At 36.4% G+C, this 18354-nt stretch overlaps 1 long non-coding RNA gene across 1 annotated transcript; it reads left to right on the forward strand.

The window, feature by feature from the left end:
• Positions 1–1416: 1416 nt before the first annotated feature.
• LOC120480816 (uncharacterized) lies at positions 1417–18354 on the forward strand. The gene is made up of 3 exons (XR_016148610.1): positions 1417–1539; positions 16315–16402; positions 18260–18354. It is a non-coding gene; the product is annotated as an uncharacterized LOC120480816 (long non-coding RNA).

Consider the following 18354-nt stretch of genomic DNA (forward strand, 5'->3'; position numbering starts at 1 on the left):
ACGCTTGCTATCGCAAAGATTTAGCCAATAAAAATGACTGTCAGATTTTTTTTTAGATAAGATTTATTCATTTGGTTGATGCTTTCTTCCCAGAGGGACACAAACTATTAGCATTAGAAGTGATGCAAGATACTTTCAAAGTTGCAAGAAAATCTCGAATACTCGATTTTGATTGGTTCATCCTGGCATTTTATGCCGCATTCACGCTCTGTCATAATTACCACAATTATGAGATGATGTTCTCAACATTATCAATGTGAAAATAATGGTACAGGGGTCAGAATTTGGAGGAAAAATTCAGTATTTACAAGTTTTAGACTTTATGCGCCAGAGCCACCTTGTTTCCATTACTGTTTTGCGGTAGCTCTGTATATTTCTATGACATCGCTGTTGAAGAGTAATAAGCTATTGAAGTGGATTTACTGTTTCTAGCATTAACAATGAGCTTTATAATGTTTGAAGTGGATATCATAAGGCTTCATAAGGTTCACGAGGACTTGAGTGCTTTTTACAAGTCAGAACCCCGTAATTAAACTCAAATTAATATACTCTGGCCGACCTTTTATTTATCTAAGTAGCTGGTTAATAATTGAACTTGTAACCCTGTTTGGGTTTATTTTGCAGTACAGACCCAGTTCAATGTACAATATTTTTTACTTTAGTAACGTTTTTATTTGTTTTATTGTTGTGTGTGTGTGTGTTTTTGTTCATAGCATCGATCATGGCAACCCTTCCCTCTGGACATCCTGATGAACACAACGCAGGTGTCATCTGAGTGAAAGTGTTTATGGGTTCCTCTATCTCAGATCACAACAGGTTAAGTTTGTTCTCCTTTCCCCTCTGCCTTCAAACATAAAGCAGATCTTCAGTCAATACTGCACAAATATTGACCAGACTTTTTTTAATACTGGAAAACTCTGTGGTACAAATGACCACAACAAGCTAGAAGAATATGGAAAATACAGTTTAATAATAGTAAAACATCAAATAAACTTGAATACGATCCCTTAAAAATCAATATTATTTCTCCTAGAAATGATAAGTCAAATAAAAAACCAAAGCGCCTCGCCCTCACAGTACTTAGATGTGATTGTGATTACAAGAGGTAAAAACTTTATAAATACTGTTCGTTTTCTCACACAAACCACTTGTTTCGTGTCTTAGGCCATCAATGTGTACTTACATTTACGAGTCATTAAATCATGCTTGATTTGGACTTCTCTGTGCACGCTCTTTGAGGTGGTGACCATAGACCTCCATTATATGACTGACAGACAATATCAAAATTGAAAATACTGTGGAAACGAAGACACCTACATCTTGGATGTCCTTCAGGTAAGCTAAAACATATCAAAAATTAATTTCAAAGTGAACTATCCCTTTAAAACCTTTATCATGTCTTTACTACCTTTCTAGGCCTTGAAAGTGGTAGTTGCGTAGGCTGTCAATGGAGAGTACAACATTTTTTCAGATTTCATCAAAACGATCTTCATTTGTGTTCTGAAGATGATCAAAAGTCTTACTTGTTTGGATGGATGGGTGAGTAATTAATGAATTAATTAACCCTTTAATTCAGTATTTAAAAAAAAAAAGTCATTATTGTTTTGAAAAGTAACCCGTTACTCGTTACATCAAAAAAGTAATCTGATTATGTAATGCATGTTACTTGTGATTGGTTACCCCCAACACTGCTGGTGAGAGTGAAAGAGGGGGATGTGACCTGTAAACTCGGGTTAGGGCACCCAGGGGTCAGTAGTAGAGATTGTAGGAGATGAGCCGAGAGCTGGGTTACTCAGTAACTCTTTCTCTCACACAGCAGGGTTTGGGACCAGCGCAGGATTAGATGAAGATCTTATTTCGTAAAGCCTCTCTCACCAGTCTATTCATATAATTCGGTTTTGTTCTTTTTATCTAACTTCTTCGTTTTAATCTCATCTCATCCTCTCTTTCACATGCAGATTGGCACTTACATGCTTACAAATGTCGTGTTTTTCCGTTATCTGTTTATGCACTCTCTCTCCCGTCAGGATGTTTTCTGTATTGACTCTCTGGTTAAGGCGGAAATCAGCAGGACGGATGATGTTGAGTAAATGTTAGTCCACAGTCAGCCTCAGTGTCAGGGTCAGGGATAGCAGTGTTTGAGCAGAGCCGTCCTCACACATTCACAGCCTCGGTGGGCCTGTTGTTACCAGAGACCAGACTCTCAAACGCTGGAATGCTAATGGCGTAAAATGATAACTATAATCTGACAGTTGTGTATGAGCATCATGACAGCCACAACAATGAGCCCAGAGCATATGGAGACATGCATATTGCTTGAACAGATGCATTTTACCTATATTTCTCAGAGGTTGTTCTTTCGTTGTTTAGGAGAATACACAAACACACACACACATACATATACACACATTTCCGTTCAAACATTTGAGGTCTATGATTTTTTTTTTAAATTTGTTTCAGAAAAGTCTTTTTTTGCTCAAGGCTGCATTTATTTGATTAAAATTACAGTAAAAACAATTTAAAATAAATGTTTTCTATGTAAAATGTATTTAAAATTTCTATGTAAATATATTTTAAAATTTATTTATTTATTATAGCAAAGCTGAAATGTCAGCTTTATTTTTTTATTTTCATTTTTTTTAAACGGTTATACATTTTCCCCAGGATTATTTGATGAATAGAGAGTTAAAAAGATTTGAAATGTAAATGTTTTGTATCCATTTAAAAGTCTTTACGGTCATTTAAAAAAAAATTAATGCATTCTTGTCGAATCAAAATAATATATATATATATATATATTTTACATTTTTATAATAAAAAAGTATACTGACCCCAATTTCTTTGAATGGTAAGATTATGCAAAAAATAAATAAATATATATATATATATATATTAAAGAAATTGTGATACCCCTCTCCCCATCCAAAAGAATGATCATTATTGCAACAGGCAGCAAAAAAAAAAAAAAAATTATACATATTATAAACATTATTATTATAATTATAGCCATTTGAGGTCATTGTGTTTCCTGACAACCAAATAATGTAAAAATAATGAAATACAACTAACCATACAATATATTGCATTAGGATAAGTTGCCCACTTTGTTGCTGACATTAAATGGTGGACAAATTCACACCGAATAAAAGCTAGTTAAATGACTAGTACTGTAGGTCATTTCCATCATAGTCCAGTAGATACCACAATATTTGGGTTAAATTTGGTACCCAGTCAGTACGTGATGTAAAATCTTGTTCCTCAAGCAAAACCAGTTGAGAACCTACTGGTCTAGTTTCTTGAGCTGGCGCGATGTGTTCAGACTCTGTACTTTTGGGGGTTTTTAAGGGCTTCTCTAGATGCTGGTTTGGGTGGTTGATGGGGGTGTTGCAAGGTTGAAGGGTTAGGCTCTCAAATGAACAGCTGAGTTATCTTATTTAGTCTGTATAAAGGCTGCCCAACTGTCATAACAAAGGAACAGGACAGCAGGGCCCCTCGACAGACAATGGGGAGTCAATGGCTCCAAAGAGCATCCCTAATACACAGCTCCCCTGAAAAGAGAGTCCGTTTGAATGGGATTGAGGGAAGCTCATAACAAAGCTGGAACCCGAATCAATTGGGGATATCAATCAGAGCTTGCAGGACCTTCTGCATGTCATTTGTATAGTCATAGCGTGTGCAAATAACAAGGTCACATGAGACACAGCCATCTTCTAACCGTACACATACTGGGAACTATATTCTCAGAAGTGATTAGCGCAACACCTGAGAACCGCCGTTGTTACTCCCGTCAACAAAACCAACATGATTAGCTAGCTAGTAGTGAACGTGACTGGTGATCTCTGCGAGCAAATCTCTTTATGAACTTTTTAAAGTGTCAAAGTGTAGTTGCGTGGACTTTATTAATTTGTGTTCTGAAGATGAAGGGGTTTTGGAACGACATGAGGATGAGCAAATGATGACGATTTTTACATTTTGAGTGAACTATCCTCATGACAAAATGTTGTCAACGATGTCAAAACAATCCCCTTTTATTACGGATTAACAGAATTATTAAAAACACTGTACTCTGCTGCCAGGCCAGTAGATGGCGATGTCACTTTGTAAAGAAACACTACTGAACACGTAATATGCATGCAAATGATGTCACCGTTTTCACAAATCCCTGTTTTTTTGTGCTTTGAACTTAGACGATAACGATATTGGTTTCAAAAACTTGCACTTTTAAACCTGTTTGCAATTTTCAGGTCCCCAAAACTCTATTGTCGTGTAAATGAACGACCAAAACTCATAAAAATCTTTCCGTTTTTTTGTCCTGTCTAAATCTGTGGGATTTTTTTTGGTGCATTTTATTTTTTGTCAGTCTGATCACTATGAAAATAACACCTCTTTTCAGCAAGACTTTGACGTGAATGTATGTTGCACAAATAGTACGGGGGGAAGTTAATTAGCTTTAGCAACAGCAACTATTTAAATCATTAGTGCAGTAATCTTACCTGAATAACTTTTGCGGTGAAAAAGAGAAGCAAAACGCATCTAAACCCTTTCCTGTATTGCCGTCGATCGACGAGAGGTTCTGGGCGGGAGCGTTAGAGAAATGTGTAACCGAGAACAATGACGCTTTTCAGACTGGATGTCAGCAAAGTGCTGTCAAGCAGATGTTCACACACATTGTCAAATTAATGATTAAGACAAGCTTTGCGCTGAGACTGTGTTTTATTCAGTGTTTGTGGTGTAGTGAGGGCCAGAGGTGGCCAGCGGTAGACTCCCTTTGCTCTCAACCCTCCCCCAGGTCTCTGTTCCCCTCGCATTCAATGCCGTCGGCCTCATGGTATATGATTCACTTCCAGTTCACTAATTAACACATTTGTGACCTACATTTGCCTGTTCCTGACACTCCTGTACACACTTGATTCACCTTTAACCTAGTGTAAACTTTTTGCCATTTTCTTGAAAATTATCATTAAAGATTGTAAAAAGTCTAAAAACGTTAATTGCTTAATATTAAAGGAGTAGTTTACTTTTAAAAAAAAGATTTGCTGATAATTTACTCACCCCCATGTCATCCAAGATGTCCACGTCTTTCTTTCTTCAGTCGAAAAGAAATTAAGGTTTTTGATGAAAACATTCCAGGATTTTTCTCCATATAATGGACTTCAATGGGAACCAAACAGTTCAAGGTCCAAAAGACAGTTTCAGTGCAGCTTTAAACGATTTCAGACGATGAATAAGGGTCTTATCAAGCGAAATGATCGCTCATTTAAAAAAAAAAAACAAAGTTTTATAAGCTCAAATGGTCACCTTGCTCTGTTCTGTGATGCGCGTTCGTGACTCTCCTGTTGGAACTCGTTTATCAAAATGAACGAGTCTTTTTTCGTGTCATTTGGTTCATTCAACGAACGAAATCTGGAAAAGATTCGTTCAAAGTGAACTATTCCTTTAAGGATGAATATGGTGAAAAACTGTATGAGATTCAACAATACATGTAATTTTAATGTACATGTACATTAGTGCAAATTTAGGTTGTTTTGGAAGTATAATGAGTCACTTTATAATTTATGCTGATACAGATTAAGTTCCGAAGAAGTCCCGCATAATTTGATTACATTTCAGATACTGAAGGTTCCCAAAGCGAGTACAAGTCTCTTTTTGACAGTCTTAAATATTTTTCTGTAAAATAACGATAAAATACTGGCAACAGAGAGGTCAGCAATCTACTGTAATTCTACGAATACTGTAAAAATTGCGAAATGTGTGAAATGAGTGAAAATGCAAATAAAGTATTTTCTAGTATTTTACAGTAAAATACTGTAAGCAGAGGTGCCAGCAATATACTGTAATTCAATGGTATTAATACTGTGAAATTACAGCCATATACTGTAAAAAATACATTTCTGTGATTTTCAATTTACAATTTATATATTAAAATATTAGAAATGTTCTGCATGTATCTCTTGCAGTAATTGCATAAATGTGCGTATATGAATGCATATATGTTACTTCCAAAACAACCTACAATTATATTTATCAGATATGTGGTGTGGATTTTATGTACCGGTAGTCTAGTAAATTTATATGTCGTGCAAGTCATGCAATTTACCACTTGCAATAGTAAGGACATTTAAAACAGTTAGTTGCACTATTACACTTTGTCACTTTATTTTGATAGTTTTTCCTGTAGATTTAAAGTTTGCAGGATTCAGATGCACAGCTTGTACAGTAATTCAGACTTAGCTTTGGTTGCCATGTGTATGCAAGTCCTTTTTGAATTATGACATGATAAAGAGAGTTATTGTTATTTCTGTAAATATAATATAAGCCCTTTGAAAAGCAAGAACATCCATTAATTACACACCGAGCTTAGAGTGATCAGGGAGGGAACAGGTGCTGATGGCCTCTGTGCCTGCAACACCAGCTCTCATATCCCCATACCCAATGATCCGAGGAACACACCACCGTAGTTCTGAGAGAATAGGCCCCAGCTGCGCGTCACACCTCATAACGCCTCATCGCTGCAGTGTTGGGAAGTTTTAGGTGGGTCAGCAACGGCGAAAAGCGTTTCTAGGAATGCAAGGAGTCATGTTTTATCACGGTTGCTATAACGGACTATTTGAAGTGCATGATTCAGCGCTAGCTCGTGAGTAATGTCACAAGAATCCAAGTTAATGAGATCAATCAATCTATTGGAATTATCTCTGGTCCTCACATGAAAAGAACCATAATTTCGGCTAATAAAATTTGAGAATTTATGAAATAAGAGTTTAAGTAGAAACATGCCCCGTCTGTAGCAAGAATGTGAATATCTCTGGAAGAAGAGCTGCTGCTATGATGAGAATTCAAAAACTTGGATTATATTGTTTAAAAAATAATAAAAAATAATAATATGAAGTCTTGAATCCACGAATCCTGGATCTGGTCATTGGTGGATTGGATTAGCCAAAAAATAGCTAGCTGGGGAATGTGATCAAAAAGCTTGTGGAACCCTTGCTGGCTAAAGAAGTAATTCAGCCATAAATTAAAATGCTGTCATCATTTACTCTCCCTCATGTTGTTCCCGACCTGTATGAATTCTGCTAAACACAAAAGAAGATATTTTGAAGAATATGGGTAAATAAACAGTTGATTGGCCTCATTAATTTCCATATATGGATAAATGTGATTTGTAATCACAATATTTTTTCTTTTGTCAAATCAACTTAAATAATTTATGTAGTTCATATAACAATGTTTTGAGTTTCTGATGATTAAATCAATCTCTTTCATTCTATTAACTCAATGTTTCCATTTCAATGAACTTAAAATTTTAAGGCAACCAGGTTACTTAATTTTTTAAGTTAAACCAGCAATATTTTTGTTACAGTGTATATGTTTGGTTACAGAGTATTCTTCAAAATATCTTCTTTTGGGTTCAACAGAAGAAATAAATTCATACAGCAGGTTTGGAACAAGGGTGAGTACATTTATACATTTTTGGATGAACTATCCCTTTAAGCTAGAAGCCTGTTATGAACATCAGCTCATATTTGGGGCACCTAATAGCATGTGAAGATTTATTAATGAGCACAGTGAAATAATCAGCACCTGTTACTGTTAAACATAAAAAAATGAATACAAACCAGCACACATTCACTAATTTCTTCAGCACAGATATTGGATTTTGACTATAAGCTGCAGTACGAACCAGAGTTTATGGTATTTTTTTTAAGTAAAAAAAATTATTTAGTTGATTTTTTTTTTTTCTTGAAGTACAGTTTTGGTGTTAACTGCCAAGTCACAAATACAATCTTGCATCTTACAGTTATTTGCCAGTTATATCAGGAATATTTAATATCCATCCCATGTGTGGATGCAACATATAATTATTAAACAAGTGCTTTTATCTACAGCACCTTACAGTAGCAATCTAGGGCGTAGTTCCATAATGTAACATTTCCAAATGAAACCGGTTATTCAATGATAGAAAGTGCAGTGACTTGATTGAACCCGTCGTGAAATGATTGGATCGCAAACACCACCTGCACTCACTTTTAAGGAAGCCTTTGACCAAGACGTGGAGGCTGATGGTCAAGTTCACCCTCAAGAGCATTTCAACGCATCCCGATATTACATTTCCATATAAAGTTCAGAAGAAACATGTTTTTGGAGCGTTTTGACTAACTTGACTTTAAGCATTTTCCTCAAGGGCACAATTGTGGCCCATTCTGGGGCTCAAATCGACAACCTTCTGGTTGCCAGCCTTAAACTAGAACTACACCAGACCACGCTAGTTTCCAGCAGCCCACAATAGCTTGATCACAGTCTCTGATACATTAGTTCATGCCTCTGGAATTCCCAGTGGAATCGGAGTCCTGTGGAAATGTGACACAACCCAGCACTTCCATTCCCTATTAAAATGCGGCCATGGGACGTGGGTTCAATGCAATTCTTGCGAGTCAACGATGAGGTTAGAAATACCATCAGGCTTCTGAAACCATATGTCCCCAAAATAGGTTAGCAGAGGCCTTTTAACCGACCCCATCAGGGGAGGTGGGAGACCTTCGTTCACAGGAAAGATTAAGATACCATCAGGAAGAGGTGCCAAGAGGGATCAGAGTGGAATGGGCCGAGGGATGAGGGGTGAGGCTGTGTGTCTCTGTCCCCGGCCGGATCGGACCCTCTGAAGTGCAACGGAGAGACTTGATTGACGTGGATGCAAGTCATGATGAATGGTTATACTGTGTGTAGTTATCATTGCCTATCTGTGAGCTCCTATTGCCCGCTTATGAGAAATCTGCTTACACTCTAAAAAATGCTGGGTTGTTTTAACCCAATTTTGGGTAAAATATAGACAAACCCAGCCCATTGGGTTAAAAATGTAATTTAAAAATGTAACTCAATGGCTGGGTTTGTCCATATTTTACCTAAAATTAGGTCAAAACAACCCAGCATTTTTAGAGTGTACCGTTCACTTTGATTGACTGCTTCAGATTGTATCTACATTTTCCTAAATAGTTGTAAGAACAACCCAGTTAATATTAGTATTTAAAGGTGTAATTATTGCATCACTTGTCACAGCAAACGCCAAAAAGTTTGTCATTAGTCAAAATTCTCATTTGACAGTACACTCTAAACAATGCTGGGTTGTTTTAAATAAATATGGACAAACCCAAATGTTGGGTTAAAAATGTCATTTTAAATTTGAACCCCACTTCAACTTTAACTTTCAACTGTAATTTTTTAATTACATTTTTAACCCAACATTTGTGTTTGTCCGTATTTGACCCAAATTTGGATTGAAACAACCCAGCATATTTTAGAGTGTACTGTAGCATGTACCTAGAAGTACCCATGTACAGTATTCTGAAAATAAATCGATCACTATTATTTGGAAATTATTATTAGAGCTATAGAAATTAACTCAGGAATGCATGTGATTAATTTAAAATATTTTAACACAATCTTTAAAAAATATGATTCATGAATTTTCAACCTTCTCAATTAGTTGTTAGATATTTTAATTAACTGACAGCACTGAAACTAAATTGTATTTCACCAGTGGCTGATTTTGAGAAGGCTTTTAACAGCATGTTTTCCCTGTCTTCTGTTTTAATATAGATCGATAGTCATTTTAGCCGACATTTTCGGCTAAAAAAATATTCCCGGAAACTGAGTGCCAATAGATGGACTTCAGGACTGCATGCATCAGCCAAGCAAGATGAATGGGAATGCTTACTGATAGCTCTCGCCATGTAAGTTAAAACTCTTTGGTTTGCAATCTAAAAAATGCTGGGTGTTTCAACCCAAATTTGGGTCAAATATGGAAAACCCCAAATGTTGGGTTAAAAATGCAATTAAAAATTTTACAGTTGAAAGTGAAAGTTGAAGTTGGGTTAAAATTTGAAATGACATTTTTAACCCAACATTTGGGTTTGTCCATATTTTACCCAAATTCGGGTTCAAACAACCCAACATTTTTTAGAGTGTAGGCATAGCCTACTGCAGTCCCAACCGCAAATGACAGGTTGAACTAGAAGTTGTGCATTTGCTGAAAGAGCAGTGTGATGCGCCTGATTCATTGCATCATTTCTTGCACGTCATCATGTTTTCCTCTTTGTTCATTTGACAAGTTGTGCTGTTGCAGGCAACATTTGTTTAAATCTGGTATGACACACTTCCTGATTCAATTATGCTCTGTTTTCTCTATCAATATCTACATTAATCCAGATATTTTTGTTTCAAACGCATCTGCAGTGTTTTCCAAAAGTTTCACGGCCGACACTGAAACACTGGAAAATGTTAATAGTTTGTAAAACATATTACCGAGAGACAAGACATAATAAAGGTGTCAAGCTGGCACAATCATTTTATTAGGGAAATATCCCACCACTTATTTGTCCGTACAGATCGTACTCAATCGCGATTCCATGTCTGGTCAATTGAACTCATGTTTTGATACATGCAAGTCAATGTTCTGTCATCTTTGCAGGAATATAGCAAGCAACACTGAAAATGAATATCACAGCAATGCCAGAACAACCATAGATAACTCATTATGTATCACATGACTATACATGCGTCATCATCGTTTCGAATACCTAAAAAATATTACATGTAGACGTAAATTACCTTTAGACGAATAGATGAAGTAGCATCACAGATATCCTTTGCAATCAACAACCAGGGTTTTTCCAGACCGCACCTTAAAGAACTTCCTTGTGCCCTAAATAGATCTTTTTTTTCTCCATCTCCACTTCCTTTGGCCGCAGCATAAAATCTATTTTCGGCGATAGTACTTAATCCAGTTCTCCAAGCTCTCCAGTGATTGAATTAAAAATACAGCGGGAGCAAAATGAAGACAACAAGCTGTCTTAAAGCCAATGGAGTCCAGTGACAAAAGCCTTGTCATGCTCTGGTGGGGTCTTGCCTCTAATCCAGAGGGTTTTAGAGGCAGCAGACACTGGCTTGTTGTTCTCTGGCGGGGATGGCTAGGCGCTAAGTAACTAGCAGAGCTACTGGCGACAGTTCCGTCCAGGAAAGATGGCCTGCTAATCCTAATCACGCCTGAGAATGCCGTCTGGGTCACATGACCTTTCGCTAGCTTTAATGGAAGGGGTCATAATTGGGATTTATCACCGCGGAGGCAGCCCGCAGGAGAGGTGCCAGTCAAAGGGTTCTGGGTCCGGGATGTCTGACGGGTATGGCGGAGAAGAATGAGTCATCTGAACGCTTATAGACACATTAAGGCCACGCTGAGCACGAAGAAACATCAGACACTCATTCAAATGTACCTTTCGAAGAAGTGTTTGAATGAATAGTCCACTTTAGACTTTCTGACTGTGAGGAACTTTGCAACTATATGTCAGTCATTAGAGTAGGTTAGGACACTGTACAGATTTGTTATCACATTTTTTCTTTTGTCAAATCAACTTAAATAATTTATTTAGTTCAGATAACTTACTATTTTGAGTTTCTGATCTCCTTCATTGTATTAACTCACTTTTTCCAGTTCAATCAACTTGAAATTTTAAGGCAACCAGGTTACATAATTTTTTAAGTTAAACCAACAATATTTTTTTATCTGCTAACACTTTATTTTGATGCTCCCCAACAGACATCTAAGCAAGTACACGTCAACTTATTCTACTAACCCGAACCCTATACTCTAACAGTCTACAAATACTCGAATAGACTTAGTTGACACGCTGTAAGTTATAGTTTGTAGAATGTATAAAGTGGAATATCAAAAATAAAGCGTAACCTCGTGCTTAAATAAATGATTTTCTTGAAGAAATGAAATATCTAAAGATTCTTAAATCAAGAAACATTTACTTGAGAAGCAAAATTAGTGAGTTTATGCTTAAAAAAATATCAAATATCTGTCAGAGGGGTAGGAAAAATAACCTATAATAATAAATAACAAGTTTATTTTTCTTACCCCTACTATTTTTTCCTGTTTTAAGCACTTACTCAAATAATTTTTCAGAAAACTGAAAGACTTAAGTTGGTATGAAACTAAAGTTGCCATATATGATGTATATCCAAGTGAAACAGCTTTCCAAACAAGAACAAATGTAGGATGGGACTTGATTTTGTCAATGAGGGATTTATTTGGATTGTTGTTGTTTGCTATTGGTCGATCTTATGTGAGTGACAAGTTGTCCCTCGCGCCAGTAAACGTCAATAGAGAAGAAAAGAGATATTGCTGCAAGGGGGGGGGGGGGGTTATTAGTTATTATAGTATTTATAAATACTTCCTGTTCTTACTTGTAATCCAACTTGCTGTGCAGTGTTTTTATGTTGTCTTGTGGGAACGTAAGATCTAGGTCTTTCCTTCTATGCGGTGTTGTGTTTGAGACATGCATTGTGTTGTGACATCAACACGTACAAACTTTAGTGGAAACATGAGTGCAGATTTTGCCCCTCAAATCCCGTTACTACTTTTCTTGGTTAACATGAGGACTCTCCTTAAGTGTAGGCAGAAGTACAGATTGTTGTTTGAGATTTGCTGGAGGGTCCTCTTCAACAAGAAGGCCTTTTCTGTGTCTGGTGTAAGTCTATTCAGGGTGTCCTAATCCTGTTAACAAGATCCCTGACTGTGGGTGTCTGGGAAGTTGGATCAATATCAAATTCTCTCTTTTCACTGTTCTGCTCAGGCAAGTGATAGGCCAGCTTAAGAGGGTCTGGCAGGAGAACATGTCGCTCCGTGACTTTGCTGTACCAACAGAGATTCAAACGAATTATCTTCCTTCCAAAATTACTATTTTACAAGCTAGAGGTTTAGAAATGTATGTATTCGTCCCGTTCGGAGTCATTGTGTAGTTCTGTTGCTCATTCTTGGGTTTAGGGATTTAAAGAAAGTATTAAACTTCAGCAGATAACTTGTTTGTGCTTCGGCCATATCATGTGGTTTGTTGGTAGTTTTCTAAGCGACCCGACATGCAATATTCATCTGATGATTCATTTCAAATGTTTAAACATGATTAATACTAATTCTGATATAAAATTCTGACATTTATTCAGCTTCAACCTTTTAAACACAAATTGTTGTTATATATTTTAATCAACTGACAGTAGCTACTAATTATAAATTATATTTCACCAATTCCCAATTTTATGAAGGATTTAACAGCATCTCTTCTATAAGGAGTTTTAATATATAATCATCCGTCACAAGACATTTTTGGTTAAAATATTCCTGGAACGGATTGCCATTAAATTAAAAATTGAATTTTAAATTAAATTAAGTTTATTAAGTTAAATTAAGTTAAATTAATATTTATTTAAACATTTATAACTAATATTTAAAAAAAATGTATTCATACAGTAATATTTATAAATATATTCATTATAATAATTTTTTTAATTATTTACAAAATATTAAATATCACTTATAAATTCAACATTTTAAACTAATAATAATAATTTATTATTATATATAAGGTGTGCTGATGTTTTCAAAATATTACATAATTTGAAATATGTATAATGATAATTAATATATTTTATTATAATTTTTTATTCATTTATATTAAATATGTAGTGTGTGTGTGTGTTTATATATGTATGTATGTATGTATATATATATATATATATATATATATATATAAATATATATACAGTATTTATGTGCAAATAATTCCTAAATATATACATACATGCATATATATTATACACATATATTATGGAAACACAAAGTTTTATTTTGGATGCGATTAATCACAATTAATCTATGCACAGCCCTAATATACATACAGTATATATATATATATATAAGCAATAAAGCAATACTGTGCAGCCGTTTATATCGACCTATCTAAGGCCTTTGACTCGGTTAACCACTGTGTTCTCATTAGCCGACTCAACTGCCTGGGCTTTTCCCATGACTGCCTTTCCTGGTTTTCTAATTATCTCTCCGACAGGGAACAACGTGTTAAATCGGAGGGTCTGTTGTCGGGACCCATGCCTGTCTCAATGGGGGTGCCACAGGGCTCGATTCTCGGGCCGACTCTATTTTCTCTTTACATCAATGATGTGGCCCCTGCTGCTGGTGACTCTCAAATACATCTTTATGCAGACGATACCGTCTTGTATACATCAGGGCCTTCGTTAGATACTGTACTCAAAAATCTACAGGAGAGTTTTAATTCTATTCAATATGCCTTCCAAAACCTTCAGTTGTTGCTAAACCCTGGTAAAACGAAGTGTATGCTTTTTAATCGTTCTCTGCCAGTACCTGCTTGTTTACCTAACATCATTACGCTGGATGGGTCTGAGTTAGAATTTGTGGATACATATAAATACTTAGGTGTTTTGTTAGACAGTTCTCTCTCCTTCCAGCCGTACATTACCAAACTAAGTTCTAAAATTAAATGTAGAATTGGTTTTCTATTCCGCAACAGGGCTTCTTTCACTTATGGTGCCAAATTTGCTTTGGCAAAAATGACTATAATTCCGATGTTTGACTTTGGCGATGTCATCTACAGAACTGCATCAGACTCCTTGTTGAAAAAACTGGACGTTGTCTATCACAGCGTCATACGCTTTGTTACAAATGCCCCTTATAACACCCACCACTGCAAGCTCTATGCATTAGTTGGCTGGAAGTCATTGACTACTCGGCGTTTAACTCATTGGTACCAACTTATTTATAAGTCTCTGCTTGGCAAAGTCCCGTCGTACTTAAGTTGTTTAGTTTCAATTGCTGTACCATCTCGTAGTCTTCGGTCTAATAGGTATATTGCCTTAGTCACCCCGAAAGTCCGCACAGCATTTGGCCAAAAATCCTTCCAGTTTGCAGCAGCTAAGGACTGGAATGAATTACAAAAAACCCTAAAACTTGAAGCACTTATATCAACTGTTGCCTTTAAACAACTTCTCTCGGAACACATGACTGATATATGTACCTGTTAATTGTTTTTAGCCTTTTCTTCTCTTGTCTGCACGATACAATGGACCTCTTTCAGCTGCACTATTGTCAGAGTTGTTTTTATTTATTTATACCTTTTTTATCATAAAACATTTGACATTTGAGTGTTTTAATTTTGGTTACCTAATAGAGTTATATGTATTTTTTTCTTGAACCCGTATTGTCTTATTGTGTTTTTTTTTTTTTTTTTCTCTGTCTTTTGTGCTCTGTGTATTTTTTTTATTGTGTAACTTATTGTTGTCTTGCACTTTTATCACCTTATCTTGGCCAGGTCGCCGTTGTAAATGAGAATTTGTTCTCAATCGGCCTACCTGGTAAAATAAAGGTTAAATAAAAAAAAAAAAAATAAAAAATATCATCAGTGGTCCCAATTAGCAGGTTCCACGCTCAGGTGAACAATGGTCCTCCTCATCAGACATGAAATATGCTCTCAATTAATCACGGGGGGACGTAACCTGACCTGGGGTATTTTCTCATCTTCGTCTGGACTGTTGGGGCTGGATAATCCAAAGGCCTTGATCTATCATTGCCCTGTTGGATGTCTGCTGACTAATGTACCAGTAAATGATAAAATAAGTACGAGGGGGTGGTACAAGTCAAGTGGAACTTAATTACCTCTGACATGAGTTTTCGAAGAAAAGAAAACGGATACCAGATCACACACGTGGGGATTGTGTGACAACAATGACCAGCTCTCTATGACCAACAGTAAAGGTAATGGATACCACATGACGTGAACTTCTAACAGTTCTTTATAGTTTTAAAGCACACGATGAATCGTACAATACTGGAAATCTAATTATTTCTTTTCCGATCTATACCACCCAGCAATCGGCCTCCAGAAAACATGTTTGTGTGTGTGACCGAGGCGAAATGACACGTCCTGAGAAAAAAGTCAGTCTCCAGGGCCCTTCGATACAGCAAGCGTCCCGTGTTTCTCCTGGGGGTCCGAGCGCTGTGTGCATCTGGAAGAGATATTTGGCTGAAGTTCGACCCAGAAGGCTTTCACAATGTGCCTTCCCATCTCTGAAACACATCAGAGTTGAGATAGATGTCAGGAAGACGAAACGCAGCGTTACCGTCCGAGAAGAACAAGAGGGTTTGTTGGACGTAATGGCACGGAACAATTAAACTAATCCGATGAATCACAAACACAAAACACGTGGCTGATTTTCTGTTTATTTCATTAGAAACATTCATCACGATCCGTCCAGCCAACACGTATTATATTTCGAAAAATGATTTCGGATGTCCAAGATGTTTATTTCGGGATCTGGTGAACCATGGTTTCAGCTGCACGCCCTCCGTGAACTCTTGCACTAATCTCGAATCGCTCTCGATGTTCACACAGGAGCTTTTGGCCGTGCTAATTGTTTTGCTTATTTTTATCTGTCTTCCCATTTTCCTTTCAGCGCCGAGCGGAGGAGCAGCCAACACGAAGCAGGTCCAACAACATGCCTCTCAGCACGAGCGGGAAGTCTAATTTTCACATCTGCTCGAGTGAGAGGCTTAAATCAACAATCACTTAAGATAACAAGACTATATAAATTACAATGGCAATGAATTTTACTAGCAAAGCTCTTAAACACCCAATATTGTGGGCGTCTGAAGGCCCTGCTGAGTTGAGCAACTGCAGTGAGAGTGAGTAACCGGTGACTCAAAGAATTGGCAGAAGTTCAGATCGACTGTCCCGCAGGAAGCGGCGCTGAAGGTGTAAATGATGCTGCCATATTTCATGTTCCTGGCAACGAGCGGCTGCATGCGTTATCGGCACTCAATGCCAGGAAATTTGCTAAATGGGTAAATATTACATTTTAGTATTTCTAAGGAAAGCGTCTCTCAGAAGGAATGACCAGTGACTTACAAAGTGATCGTACTTTCACTTTTATTTCACAGATAAAGCAGGATACAAATCTTACTGACGTACCTACCCTATCTCACGCCCAATTAGTACGAATTCGTACGAGTGATTAAAAAGTGACTAATTCGTACTAATTCATACGACATCACTCGTACGAATTCGTACGATTTGTCTAAACCCATGTGATGGTTGGATTTAGGGGCGGGGTCAGGTGTAGGTCATTCATACGAATTGGCCAATTCGTAAAATATGTACGATTTAGCAAAAATCGTAGTAATTCTTACGTACGAGTGAGGTCGTATGAATTGTTACGAATTAGCCACCTCGTAAAATTCGTTGGACGTACATTTTACTATCATTCAGAAGTTTTTGAACGGAATCTCTTATGCTCACCAAGGCTGCATTTATTTGATCAAAAAAATGCAATAAACAATTTAAACAATTGTGATAAAGTTTTACAATTTAAAAATGACTTTTTTATTTTAATATATTTAAAAAAATGATATATTGTTAAGTCATTTATTCCTGTGATGCGATGCTGAATTTCCAGCTTCATTACTCCAGTCTTCAGGGTCACATGATCCTTCAGAAATCTTTCTAATTTGGTGTTTAAGACATTTCTGATTATTATCAATGTGAAAACTGTGATGCATTGTTTTTTTCAGGATTCTTTGATGGCTGTTTGTGACATTATAAATCTCTTTACTGTCAGTTTTGATCAATGTATTGCACCCTTGCTAAATAAAAGTATTGATTTCTTTCCAAAAAAAAAAAAAAAAATGTAATCTGACACCGAACTGTTGAAGGAGGCATCTGAGTCAAACCTAAAGACCAGAAAATCATAGAAATTGATCTTTAGACTTGGGAAAAGTGGTAACGCTTCCTTTTACAGTACAGTACTTACCTAGAAAGTACTGGCTAATATAAGGTAAGTACATGAAACAGGGGTAGGTTCAGGGTTAGTACTAGTTATTACCCAGTAATTGTAGTTACTAAAAGTATTTACATGGGTAACTGGACTGTAAAAGGAAGCGTTACCGGAAAAGTCTATGATGATAGTTTGTAGGTACATTACAAAGCCATAAGTGTCATTGAATCAGGACTTAAGTCTGATTCATGTGTTCGATTATTGTTGAAATGATTATTTGCTCTCTCCCAGATGAGACTTTCCTTTTTTAATATGAGTTGGGACTGTTTGCCTAGAGTGGCATCTGCTGGGAAAGTATGGATGTGTATTGTTCTTCATAGCCATTATTATAAAATGAATAGCTCGTTATACTGATAATCTGCCTCTATGCTCTCAAAATTCATTTGATTTATATTTTTAGTTTATATTCAATATACTATAGTATAGTCAAATTTACCACGTCAATCATTTTAGCGAATATCAAATAAATATCAGCCTGATCCATACATAAACCTATTGTATGACTTTAGTAGATTTGAATGGACTACTTGTGTATGATACTAATAAAGCATGTTTTTGTCATTTTTAGTGCTTGACAGCCAGTGTTCACCATTCATTTTTATTGTATGGAAAAGCATCTCCCGGTGTATTTGATGGCGAACAGACAGTCGATGGCTTTGGACT

This window comes from Pimephales promelas, chromosome 21, assembly GCF_988280905.1.
Source record: "Pimephales promelas chromosome 21, fPimPro1.hap1.1, whole genome shotgun sequence".
Taxonomy (NCBI): domain Eukaryota; kingdom Metazoa; phylum Chordata; class Actinopteri; order Cypriniformes; family Leuciscidae; genus Pimephales; species Pimephales promelas.